Source organism: Squalius cephalus (assembly GCF_949319135.1).
Source record: "Squalius cephalus genome assembly, chromosome: 4".
NCBI classification, from domain to species: Eukaryota; Metazoa; Chordata; class Actinopteri; order Cypriniformes; family Leuciscidae; genus Squalius; species Squalius cephalus.
Window position 1 is genome coordinate 44,745,486 of NC_137125.1, and position 14,687 is coordinate 44,760,172.

A 14,687-nucleotide genomic window follows, 5' to 3' on the forward strand; every position below is an offset into this window, starting at 1 on the left:
TGGTTTCAGATCCCTAAAAATGAATGTTGAAAATAGTTCACACACACAAAATATTTTTTGCCCCAAACTGAATCCATTTAATTTACTTTCTTCTGTGGAATGCAGATTACAACGAACTGGCACTGACACAAAATGACCCATAAACACCATAACAATTTAATTAAAAGTAATCTATGACTATGTTAAAACAGAGGAACAGATCAAAATTTATGTTGACTTGGCATCCATGCTAGCTTGCCAAGAAGTGATGCCTGATTCATAAACAAATAGTTATTTTCAGATCTTTTCAATAAACTGATCCAGTTCAAATGCTCGTCTGAATGATTTGTTCAAGAATGATTTGTTCCTTAGTTCAAATAACCTAATGATTACAGTGGTTCAAGTTATCATACAGTATGAACTCAGAAGTTCACTTTTATGATACATATATGATTATTTTAGGTCCTTTTGAAGTTTTTAAAGAACCACTGCCCATTCTTGTTATTGAGGAAAAACTGTGGCCAACACATTCTTTATAACTTCTCATTTTGTGGATCAACATGATGACCGAATGTTCATTTTTGGGTGAACTATCCCTTTACAAAATCTGTTTTATTGTAGAATAAAAAAAATGGCCAAAGGTCAAGAACCCAACTGCACAAACAACAGAGTATGAGAGAGATCAGACACATTTCACAGCTTTCAACATGGTAAAAATCTGTCAGCACATAGCAGCGTAATCGGTCAAAATATGCTAATTTCTTTTTCTTTCAGTAACGGTTTTTAGTTGGTGAAGAGAGGAAGGATACATGCCATGAATCCAAACATATCAATTCTTAATCATTCTTTTTCATCTTTTTTCTTTTCATGTCTCTACTCTGTTCCTCTCTGTCTGGAAACAGCCACTGAATTACAAACAGTACATCAAAAAGTCAGTGAAAAATTAAATCCAGAGAGCCACATCTTACCCGTTCAGACTGTATGAAAGAGTGGATCCTCTCGTTCCGACCAGATGACAACAGCTCAGAATGGTGTGGACACTGTAAAAAACAAAACAAAAAGAACTCTGATATGACAAAGCAAATGACTGAGGAACGTGTCAAACGACTGAGGGACATTAAGACTAAAGGACAAAAGACTTGCTGGATCACAGATGCACCAAAAAGTGAATAAAAAACACACACACAAAATGTGTTATTTTTTCATGCCCCACTGGGATTTCTAAACATTATTGCTTCTGTGCAAACACAAAGCCATGCTGTAGATCAGCAGAAAGACTGACAGAGAGACCTGCTTTCATCGACACCCCCCTTAGCACCTCTACATCACACGTGCTGGTTCATAGTCGTGCATACATTAGAGTTCTCCCTCGAGACGCACACATTCATTCCACATTACCAGAAACACGGCCGCTGACACAGCTTCCCCCCCTCCATCTTTTGATGGGAGACGGACCACAAAGACGCTGTGAGGGAGAGCTGCGTCGCTTTACTGCATTGTTTTCTCCAATTTAAAGCAAACTGAGGAAACCTCCAGCCTCTGAAGCTGTCACACACAGCTGCTGTCTCACAGAGACCAGAAAGAGAGAGACTGTGTGTGTGTGTGTGAGAGAGAGAGAGAGAGAGAGAGAGAGAGAGAGAGAGAGAGAGAGAGAGAGAGGTAGAGAGAGAGAGAGAGAGAGAGAGAGAGAGAGAGGCAATAAAACAACAAAAAATTCACACTAACTACCTCCCACCTCTCAGAGCTGACCTGAGGTGTTGTCATGGAGACGGGCCGCATGCCGGCACGATAGGGAAAGATAGAGAGAGAGAGAGAGAGAGAGAGAGAGAGAGAGAGAGAGAGAGAGAGAGAGAGAGAGAGAGAGAGAGAGAGAGAGAGAGAGAGAGAGAGATGGAACGGGTTCTGAGAGAATACAATATCTATCTAATGTTGAGAGACTGATATAAAAATGTATCATCATTATCTGCATTATCAAAAACCTAGATCTATCTATCTATCTATCTATCTATCTATCTATCTATCTATCTATCTATCTATCTATCATCTTTTCTTTTTCATCCATCCATCCATTTCTTTTTTCATCCATCCACCTATTTCTTGATTCAAACATCCATTTCTTTTTATCCACGCTTCAATTTATCCATTTCCCAAATTCCCATCCATTAATTTATCCATCAATCCATTTATCCATCCAACAATTTATCAATCATCCATTCCTTTTTTCATCCATACATCTATTCATTCATCCATACCATCCATAAATATTCAATACTTGATTTATCCATCCATCCATCTGTTTCTTCATCCATCCATTTATATTTTTCCACCGTTCATCCATCCGTTCAACCATTTATCCATCCATTTATTTATTTTTTCTATCCATCCATCCATCCATCCATCCATCCATCCATCCATTTAACCATTTATCCATCCATTTTTTCATCAATTGATCCACTTGTTCAAACATTATACATCCATTCATCCACACATTTAAATATTTTGTATACTGATAGTTAAATATCTATCTATCTTTCTATCTATCTATCTATCTATCTATCTATCTATCTATCTATCTATCTATCTATCTATCTATCTATCTATATTAAACATACCACAGACAGGTGCCTCCCAGTCCCATCAGCTTTTAGTTGTACACCTACTGACATCAGCGCACACAATGACTTCAGAATAAACAAATCAGCAGCACACACAGACAAATCTGACTGGTTTTCACAGGAAAGGTGATACCAGGTGTGTACTGTGCAATGGACAAAATGCTGTTTGTTCTAATGACTATAGTCACAGAACCTGAGTCAAAGAGGTGAAAGGAAATAGCTCACCCTGAAGGTATAACTTTGACCCACAGGGTGTGAGAAAATACCCTAATGAAAACTATAAAAACACACAATCAAATCACTGAGAACAAACCAAACAACAAACAAAAAAAGGGTTATTCTGGGTAAAAAAACCAAACCAAAACATTTTTAACAGCCAGACCTTGATACTGCAGCGAGTCAACAGCAGTCCTTTCCTGGTAACGGTGTGTATCAAGTGTGTATCTCTCAAACCATTCTCTGTGGCTCGTGTAGCATGTGTGTGGCCGGTGAACGCTCTGACATCTGCCTCACACACACACACACATGGCTGCTCGACTCTCCCTGGCATCCACCCCCATGTGCCTGCCTCCTAACTCGGTGAGATTAACACACCCCTTTGTCACCGTACAAAGGGGGTTAAAGCATTTCCTGGAGCAAACCGAAAGCATCCGTAGGGACTGAGGGATGGAGAGGGGGTAAAAAGAGAGGCAGAGACAGAAAGATATGGAGAAAAAGATATATAGTGCAGGTAAAGTGATATATGTACATTCAAAAAGGTCTCAATACACGTCAGGCTCATTTGGCAGGTCTGTTTGTTCTGTCAAGTGTTTGCTTGAACGTAATCGCAGATGTGCTGAAGATCCCAATTAACCCCTAATGGTGTGAAATGACTGTCAAATACAAAAGCTGTGCAGAGCTTCAACACTTAACCAACAAAAGCCTCGATCACTGACTGAGGAGCCAGTGGGGAAAGAATCAGCACTGATTTCAGATCAGATTTTCTGAACTAACAGGAATCCAATCTCAATACTGGGATACGATAAACACATTTAGACTTTATTGTCTACCATAAAAGTCACATTACAAATGCAGAGCTCAATGGCAACCAAGACATTCATCCTAATATAGCTAGACATGATTTTATAGCCCTCTGAGCACATGAAACAGTTTTCAATGTTGACATAATGACACATATAATGGTCATTTTAAAGGTTCAGAGCATCGGTTTACATTAAGTCAACATGATTCTCATTCGCAACCCATACTTCTCCGTAATTTGACATATTTTCAAGCAACAGAAGAGAAAGAGCAAAATTGTATGGAGGGGCTTTATTTTACCCATCAGGAATTGATTGTACTAATTAAATTAGTAGCAGTAAACCTTGCTGCGATGGTCAAATATCTCTTTGGACCATATTCTTCAAGCCAGTTTCAGAACAATATCTAGGCTACTTTGTAACAAAAAAATAAAATAGACATCATATTTTGGGGTTAGCAAATGAAGATTTTCTGAAAATAAAATGAACAATGCCTACAGATCATCAATAAGAGTAAATCGCAGTAATGATGAAAAGCAACCACAGTAATAAGATTTTTAAAAATATATTATAATAATAATCATAATAAACAATTCTGCCAGCAAGGACTATAGTTCATTAGACTAACTGTAGGCTGATAGTGGTTGCCAAGCAACATAGCAACTCAAATCAACTGATATGCAGTCACAAGTGTGTGCATGTCTGTGTAGGCAATTAAATAAAGTTCATTCAATTCGATAACTGCATACAATATAGAAAAAAGTTTATATTAAACTGAATTAATGTATTTTTAAAAATCAATGGCCCTGAAAAGATTTACAAAATGTAAACTGAAGTGACAAATACCAGATAATACATACCTGTACCTCTCTGTGTTGTATATTTTTTCTACCATTAACAATTATATTGCAGTAACCTAAAAGTAAGCTATCCTATCCAATAATGAAGGGTCCATATTGCCATACTGTGGCTTTTAGAGTATCAAATGAGTGAGGACATGTAGATACAGTCTAGAATAAATATGAACAGAGAGAAAAGCTCTGATTACTTTCCCCAGCTCTCAGCTTTAATTTACCCTGTCTGAGTGTTAACATCAGTCAGACTGGGGTCCCTCACACACACACACACACACACACACACACACACGGCCGAATAGACTGAGTGCTAGAGAGCTGCACAAAAGGGCATGGAGAGGCCTTTTCACACAGCAGATTTAGCACACACCAGCTGGGCTTTCAACACAGAGACGAGTCGCCACTGAACTCTGTCATTTCCACTTCAGCTCTGAGGACACAGTTATCCACACTAGCGGACAATACACGGACATAATTCCCACCAGACTCCCAACAGGACTAGAAAAGAAACAAAAGATCTGCTTTTCTTTTTTTTAGCTTTTTAAGTTCATAATCCACTTGATCTTGTGTAGGGCCATATATTTTATTTTACAATACATTTTATATTTTACATTAAAATTAAAAAATATATATTTATATAATACTAACATATTACTGATTTTACTGTATTTTGGATAAAAAAAATAAAAAAAATAAAAATAAATAAATATATATATATATATATATATATATATATATATATATATATATATATATACTGTATATATGCTGAATTTTCTAAGTAGAAAATTCTGTCTAAATAGAATTTTCTATTTCTGAATTAAGCTGAATTTTCAGCACCACAGTCGTCAGTGTCACATGATCCTTCAGAAATCATTCTAATATGCTGATTTGCTGCTCAGGACATTTATTATTATTATTATTATTATCAAAGTTTAAAACTGTTGTGTACAAAAAAAATCTGGATTCTTTGATGAACAGAAAGTTGATCTGAAATAGAAAGCAATGCATTGGCATTATGAGAGAGACAGAGAAACAAAAGAGAGATGGAGGAAGTGAACTAGAACTGTTGGCATGATGCCCCCTGGAGAGGGGGGATCCACACAGTGCAATAAGACAATGTTATTTGATTTTTATGTTAATGATGTGGTTTGAGCAAAGGCCACATGCCAAGAGAGAGATGGGACGGCAGTAGGGTTCCACTCACGGTCGTAAAATCTATTGGAATCATCTGTTCTATATGCAAAAAAAGCAGTGGTGCAACATTTCATTTTAAAGATAGGCTACAGCAATTTCTGAGCAACTAGCATCATTAAACTGATTTGGGAAGAAATAAAGATTTTTCATATATATATACACATGTATATATATATATATATACACACACATACACAAAATAATTATATTAATTATTTCTTATTTCTATTTCATTTATTTTTATATTAATTTACACAAAATAGTATAGAGATTTCGCAATGGCTATTTATAAATTTTTGGCCACAACATTACAATTATTTTAGCACTTTTTCAAGCCAGATGTCTTCCGTTTTAACCGCTTATTCGGGTGAATGGTGTATGAAAGCTCTCTCAATTCATTTTACCCGCTGATGACTTATGTGCCTTCCATTTTATTGATCTGCCTGTTTATATAAAGGCCATAGTTCTAAGTGAAACAGTCAATAAAACGGCATTCAGCCCTCTCTAATAAGGTCAGCATGCATTAGAAATATTTTCCAAACAAAGTGCTCATTACCACGCTGATCTTTATTTGTTCTGTAATCTAGATAACCCTTTATAAAACATGCAATGAACAATGATGGCAGGAATCAGCTCTTATCTCAGAACGGCCACATAACTCAGTCTCTTTTTCAAGCTCCCTTACAAGCCACGCCGATCACACAACATCATCTCCATGGAAACCCACCGCAGCAACGAGGGCCCAGCGACGGCGGGGCAACCACAACGACCCCGACCCACCAGACATTAAGCCGGCACTCCGGAGAGAAACTAATCTTGTGCAACATACAATGAGCGAGCACGGAAAGAACAAACCAAAGCAAAGAAGCAGACACAGAGGGAGAGTCGGCCGAGAGAAAGCTAATGAGAAACGTATTCTTAGTACGTATTCTTTAAAAGAAAACACGACAAGCTGGTGGTAATAAAAAAAGAGAGCGGGAGGGATGGGGAACTACGGGGCCGTATTTTACTCTGTGAGGAGCTATACATCTGATGGATGAGAGAGGAGAGGGTCAGGAAAGGCTTGTTTGATGGCTATTATTAGGCACACTAGAGGGAACAGATTTCCCCTTAAGCCAGTAACTCAGCTGATTGAGAAATCTCCTCATAGTAACTCCCTGAGGCTCGTGAATCACACCGGACACTCTCGCCCCGTGGGCTGCAGACTGAACAGTAGCAAAGTCAAGAAAAGATGTCAGCCGAGAGAAGAATTTGAACATATCCCTGTTCACTGAGCATCCAAAGTGACATTCTTGATTCGAATTTCTTTTTTTTTTTTTTTGTCAGCCAATAGTAGAAATTATTCAGTGGTCAAAAAAGTGTTTGTAATGACCACTAATGTTTTTACTGATGTCCCTTATAAAATAAAATATATAACAAAATTAATAAAATAATTGTATCAATAAAATAAAAATCACAACTAAAGTTTATATTTGAACCTTGTCTCTTTCAGTATACATGATAACATAATACGATAAAATAATATAATATAAATAAATTATTTTATACTACTGTTGATTTACATACATCCATCCATCCATCTTCTACCGCTTATCCGGGAGATTTACATACATTCAAATACATAAAAAAAACATTGCGAAAACCTCATCTTAATGTCATTTTAACATTCAACAAGAAACATCCCAAGGACGTATTTCAGAAAAGAAAACACTCTCTATAAATTTGCCTACACTTTCCAATTGAAAACACATACAGAATGTACTTTCGGAAATCCAATTCACCATGTTCCCACCTGATTTCAAACTGACCAGGCGCAAAACAGATCTTATACATTCCTATCCATCATGAAATAACTCTAAGTACCCTAATTCTGAAAATGTCATTGCATTTGTAATGTTTTAGCTCAGTCCTGCAGCGAAATTCCCAAGAAGAGATTTCTCAACTGACAATAAACATACCTTGACTCCACACTGTGAGAGTGTGGAGGTCCTGAATAATATGATTCACGCAGCAGAACCCCATTATTGCAGGATCACACATTCACACTGCTACCTGCCAGATAATTCAATAAAATGACAATGTTTCCTAGAAAAATGAGTTAAAACTGTGTGCTAAACACAAACAGACAAACACATTAAGGTCACAGCATAAGCGCTATCAAAATAAACACCTCCATATAGGTTTGCATATAAAAAAACAATTTGAAACAGTCAGCTAGCCTATCTGGCCTCTAGCTGACAAAATGACAAAAGCGATTGTCCACAACAGAGCAGCATATTAGAGCCATATTTGGCCTTATTTGTATCCAGTCAGGCTTGAGCAGGCAGAAATGTCATTTCCATGTGCACGTCTGTGAATCTGAAGCCTCTGGCAGCAACAGACACTCAGAGCGCACAAGCAAAATTATTCTTGATTCCCATTATACAAAGTGGTTTTATTAAACCATGAGTGACCTGCATTTAAATTCACGTTTGTCATGTGGACAGTGTTATAAATCAAGTGCAGTGCAGCGCATTGTGGAGCAGCTCTGACATGCCTTCACACTGATTTCATGGACACAGATGCATAAGCCAGATAAATATGCAATTTTCCTTTGAATATTGGATTATCTTAATCTTTTTAAATGGTAAAAAAAAACTTGAAATGCATACTGAAAACAACATGTTGGTGTATGATAAGGAAAAAAAAAAAAACGCCCATATTTAGGGAAACTAGGAAAGTCTGTTTTTTTCTAATGAGAAAAGTAATTGTGACTTTATTTATTGCAACTGCAACGTTATTTCAATTGTGACATTATTTCTCATAACTGTACTTATATACATAATTTCTCACAAATTCTACTTAATTTATCATAATACTGTCAACAATTGTGACTAAAAAGTATTTCTTACATTTTCAAAATTATATATATATATATATATATATATATATATATATATATATATAATTCTGAGGCCAAAACAGACTTCCATAAAAATAAAGTGAGAATTAAATGTTACAAAAACCTAAAAGTGAATGAAAATGGTAACAAAAGTAATACTTTAGCACTTACCCTCTCTAGGGACATAAGTTACATCAAACTAATGCTTCACAGTATTCCAACGAAAGACAAGAATTGTCTTACTTTGTTAAAAAAAAAAAGTGAATAAACAAACAGTAGACTGTTGACTTCTGTTCTGATGCTCTAGAGCCCTTGAAGGTCGTATGCATAACAGATTACAGGCTTGGCGTGTAAAGTAGGAAGTGAAGTGCTATTCAAACTGAAAGCAAGACCAAGCCAAAGACTCAATTCAGGAACTTCAGAGTTGCCTAGAACTAGTCTGCCTATTCATTCTGTACCTGACTAATGAATTAAAAAGACTATGTAGCTGCCAGACAAAATTAGTAGTCTAAACTGTGATAAATGATTAAATGTTTATGCCACTGGCTTTGGACTGCCCTATTATCATCCAGAGTCACCAACATGGCCAGAGGTCTCATTGTGGCTTTTTTATCACTCTTTCTCCCTTTACCTTAATAGCCTAATTAAAAAACAAAACAAAACACATCATCTGAGCTCGGTGGAAAATATACCTATATGATATGCCCTTCAAGCTCCATTTACGAACAGAAAAACAGCTAGGCCTATGCAGACAAACTACTTTGATGTTAACATAAAACAGCATTCACAACCTATTGTGACATAAGTGAAACAGAATATTTAATGAGGGGAAAAGGGCAGACTTGGTTTGACCTGTTGGGAATGTAATGGTTCATGAAAAGTGTAAATTTATACCAAAATGGAGCCAAACCTGAATGCAACTTTTTAATATCAATCAAGATTTGCTGTTCTAGCTGTTAACTTAAATGATAACCGATATTACATTACTGTATTAAATACTTGTAACATTTGAAAAAGATTGCACTAACAGTAGGCTAAAACAATGATTAAATAGCTATTTGTTTGTTGGCTGACATTAACATGTTTATTAAACCAAGCAGCATGGTGAAGATCCTTTGCTGTTGTGTTAGGCTACACTGTCCTGCACTTTGCCATTTTGCTGTATTGATTTGTGATGCTCAAATCTGAGCATTATTCTAATCCTGAAGTCAGTCTGTCTATATTGCCGATCTACTGCCTATAACACAACCACGGAATGTTATATGCTCTAAATCAATCCCTAAGTCCCAAGTAAATCCGTACCAAGTATAAAAAGTCTTGTACATAAGCACAATGCATCAAGTTACTATGGAGCCCCTAAAGGGACATGGTGGTGGGAAAAATATTTCAATGCGTTTGCGTTCTCCTGCAAAAACGTTTGTGTTTCCCAGAGAAATTCAAAAGGTTTGCAAGCGAACCCAAAGTTTCTTGGGGAACGCAAAACATTTGCAGGAGAACTCAGAAGCATTGACTCCTTAAACACAACATTTTGGAAGGATTCATAAAGATTTGTATGGTTCAAATGTTCCTCACAAACATATTTGAGCCCTAATACTGTCAGACTAAAAACATAAAAGCCAAAGAAATGTTACAGTCTGAAGTCAAGTGAGAAATTTTGTCATACTGTACGTAGGAGGGCCCACATGCACGATATTTATAACTCATAAATCATATGTCAGGAGTGACACTGTTATTCAATATAACTGTACTGCATTGATCGCCCGCACAGCGGTGAGTTCAGTCAATTCAAGCCTCTCTTTCTCCCAGCAAGCCTCCAGTCTTTCACCGCTCTATTCAAACGTTCATTCTGTTCTTCAGTCAGACTGAACACCCGCCAGACCCTGTCAATCTGGATTCAGTGGAAGTAACAGGGAGCTCATAAAACACAATGTACACAGGGAACTGCCATTATTTATAGACTAAAAACTGCAATTAATTTGGGGAGAAAAAGCAGTTCAGTATAGTTTCAGTACAGAAGCCTTGTTTTTTAAAGCAGCGTTTCTGTTTCTCAGTATTTAACAATGTACACTCACAGTCCCATCAGTCAGGCTCAATTAACTCTTAATTAATTAAAAATAAATTAGTTAAAGAGGAAAAGAGAGAAAGAGAGAGGGAAAAAAGGCTGAGTTTAAAGGTATATGTATCAGTTTCAGTGTGAATGTGAATGAGGACAGACATGAAAATAAAGTCTGCTAAGAGTAGTAAAGGAAGTACAAGTTATAAACTAAGATCTTAATTTTTACAGTCAAATCTGCATAATGGTAGACATGATCAGAAATAATTAAGAATCTATTCATCTCGAATTCTGAATCCTCTAAAAACAAGGCAGTATCTGACAATATCAGACACATGATGCCAGTAAGTTAAAGTACTGGAATGTTCTTTCTTAGTCATTGTTGGTGGTTTGGTTTTCTCCAATAAAAGTGGGGCATAACTGGGAGACACAAAAGAATATATTTTTAAAGGTATGTTTTTACAAAATACAAATCCTACTTTCACCCGTTCAGATCATAAACCTTGCACCACTGAAAACACCAAAGACGGCTTAACATGTTAAATTTAATCTATCCATATTTCCAGAACTCCAAATATCAATGCACTTACATAACTGGCATGAAATAATCTACTCCTTCATTTGATATAACTCTAAACATCATTAAAGTCTGCAGAAGTCTGTCTGGAGTGAGTCTCGGGTGCACAGGGGAGTTTGAGGTCTTCAAAGCAGGAAGTTGGATTATTTTAGGCCTCCATTGTGATTCACAGACATGCTATAGACAGAAACCAGCTGCCAAAGCTTTTTGGAAAACTTTTAAAGGCAAAAACATGCTTGTGACTCACATTAGATCAACATTAAACCCCCATCAAAGCATACAGGAGTGTTTGGAGTGTGTTTTGGTACAAGGGAGGATACAGGGTTCAAGAAGGAGGCCAGGAGGACAAGAACAGAAACCGGTCCCACAGGAGCGAAATTTCACAGGGCTTGTGGGCGCCATGACCTCCGAGTTATTTACACCAAGATATAAAATCAACACAAATCTCTCCAAAGCAGCAAGTAGACCACAGACCACATCTCTCAAATACCCATAAATCAGCAGGGTTAAAGCACAATGATTCCATGCCAATTTAAATATTTCACATTTCTCCGTGGTTAGGTTGGTCGGACGTTAGACGTTTTGCAACTAAACGCACGTTCTTGAGATGACACTGATCTGTTGACGCTAAAACACAAAGAACCAGTGTCTGAAAAGGTTTGCTACTTCTTACTGAAGTTGATATGACAACTACAACTTCTTTATTTACATTATATAGTTACAATTTATATCAATGGTTAATGTAATGTATTTTAAAAATTAATTTATTCCGGTTGTGTGTCTTCAGTGATCTTTCAGAAATAGTTCTCATTTGAAATTATTTTTATCTTCAGTTAAACTGTTTAAAATAAATACATAAATATTTATAAATATATAAATACATATACTGAGGTTCATAATATAACAACTATGGTTGGAGGAAAATATATATTTCAGTATTATTTACATTTTATAGTTACATTTACACACACACACACACACACACACACACACACACACACACACACACACACACACACACACACACAAATAAAAAAATCATAATATTAGGCTACCATGTGCTGACCCAGATATCAACATCATTTTCAGAACTATTCAGATTCCCACTCCTAATGATTACTACTGTAAAACCAAAGAATTACATCTTGAACTGTTGTGAAAAATTTACTGAGGCATAATTTAATTACCGATAGGCACAGACACTGAGACCCATGGGAAAATAAGAGGAGGTGATCATAAATGATTATTTTCTTCTTTAGCAGGGGTGAGAGCGTGTGCACATTCACTGAAACACCAGTATATAAAATGCACTTCATCATAAATGGACCTGAAACCCATCTCAGGATAAAATGAACCACAACTAATTCGTTTTTTCCAATAACTCTATTATGTAAAGAGACACTCTATTGGTGCAAGAGAGGACAGGGCGCTAACCAACCACATCCTGAAAAATGACCAGCATCTGCTTTCAGTCACTGAATTAGCAGATGACATTATCAGCGCTTCAGTACATAGCCAGGCACAGAAAATAAAGCCTCGTCCGATAAATGGACTGAGAAAGCACTGTATTATGGGGCAGAGAGCACATCAGTCCTCATGATATAGCCTAAGTGGGACAATTGTTACTCAACTTGCTAGGGACATTGTTGTCCAATTCATCTGTTCGCAATTTTTTAACAATTCATACCAATTATAAGCAGATATGCCTTTTTACCCCATAATGCACTTAGGCTGAACTCACTGTGTCCTTCATATCAGCTTCCATAATGGTTACACATAAAAGATAACATTCCTTTCCTATAAACAGTCCTAGATTTGAACTCTATAGCAAACCTCAAACGGAGCACATTTCCTCCTCTGCAAGAGCTTGTATTTGTGGTTAGTGTTAAAGTCAGTGGATTGAAAGAGGACAAATGCATTGAGGATACGTTTACATGACAACAATGTACTAAAAACAGACAAGTATTCCTTTGCATTTTTCATGTACAGATGAAACCATTGTCAAAACGATCCCCGTTCCCACGGATCTGCGAAAACGACTAAAAACGCTGTATTCTTCAGCCAGGCCAGTAGTTGGCGACGTCACTTTGTAAAGAAACACTAAAGACTGAACACGCAATATGCATGACGTCACCGTTTTCACAAATTCACGCTTTTATAGGATACACCGAAGATAACGGTATTGTTTTCAAAAACTTCCAATTTGACATCCGTTTTCAAAAGTTTGCATTTTCAGTTTTTAGTTGAAAACAGTGTTGTGTAAAATTAAGTTCATGAGATGAGATGACATGACAGTTAAAACTGAAGAAAAGATATAAAAATGTTACATATTCATCTGATTATAAAAATAAAAAATAGGGTTACACTTTATTTTAAGGTGTCCTTGTTACAGTGTAATTATACACTTAAGTACTGAGTAATATTAATGAACTATAGGGTTAGGATTAGGATTAGGTTTGGTTTAGGGTTAGTTGCATGTAATTATGTATCATTTATAGTAATTAAACTACATGTAACATGTGTAACAATGACACAGTAAAATAAAGTGTTACAAAAAATAGTATAGTCTCACATTACATAAATATAGGTCAAATTTAAACATTTATCCAATGCATTTTTGCAGTGCATTTTTCTCAGCTCATACGTCATAAGAGACGTATCCAGACAGATGGAGCTGAAAGAGCTTATATTTTAATCAGCACAACAAGTACTCCATATAGGAGGAAAATACATGCCACATATTACTGGTAGATTTCACCATCCAGATTAAAATGCTTTTGCTTTATAATGTAATTCAATCAGAAGCATTCAGCTTCTGCATAGATTAAAATGGCACACATTTATCATACAGCACATGGAATAAATCACCTCTACTAAGAGAAACGAGTCACTATATAAGCAGTCTGTCATGTAATATTGCTGATCACAGCATTTATTTAGTTAGACCAACGATTCTGAAGCAGCAAAATCAGTCACAACCCATCAGAATCCAATAATTATTCCTTATAGAGAACATATTTAGGAAATCTTATTCATGTTCTGATAGGGTCCCATCAATAAGTTGTGTATTTACTAATTTTCTGCTTAATTTTTTCAATCAAATAGCCTACACTGTTAACAGTGTTTTTCGAAGTAGTAAATAAAACAAAAATTATAGTTCATTTTACAAGAAAATACCATTTCAGTCTTTGCTTAAAAATGTCATGTATTATTAAATGTGTTAGGTTTACTTGTCATTTCTTTGTAATTATTTGCGAATTTCTGATTGAAAATTGTTTCAAAGTATATCCAACACCTGTAAATCCAACACGGGAAGGTAAAAGATTTTCCAACTCAACAGATTCAAGTTGTTCTCACAATTTTGCCGCTTGGTCCAACAGAAAGCTTGACCTCTTTGAGCTGTGCTTCATACATTGCTACACTATTAAACCACAAAATTTCACCAAAATTTCGCTAATGTAACCGCATCTTATAAACACAAATCACCAGCTGGTTGAAAGTGAGAGGCACAA

The 14,687-nt window shown here is 36.2% G+C and overlaps 1 protein-coding gene across 10 annotated transcripts in view; it reads right to left on the reverse strand.

Moving 5' to 3' along the window:
• Window positions 1-14,687, reverse strand: part of nrcama (neuronal cell adhesion molecule a) — a gene marked incomplete at its 3' end in the record, with an annotated part of 50,218 nt that overhangs the window by 32,607 nt on the left and 2,924 nt on the right. For all 10 annotated transcript variants that reach the window (XM_079869002.1, XM_079869011.1, XM_079869001.1 and 7 more), the window contains exon 2: window positions 948-1,019. The remainder of the gene's footprint in view (window positions 1-947; window positions 1,020-14,687) is intronic.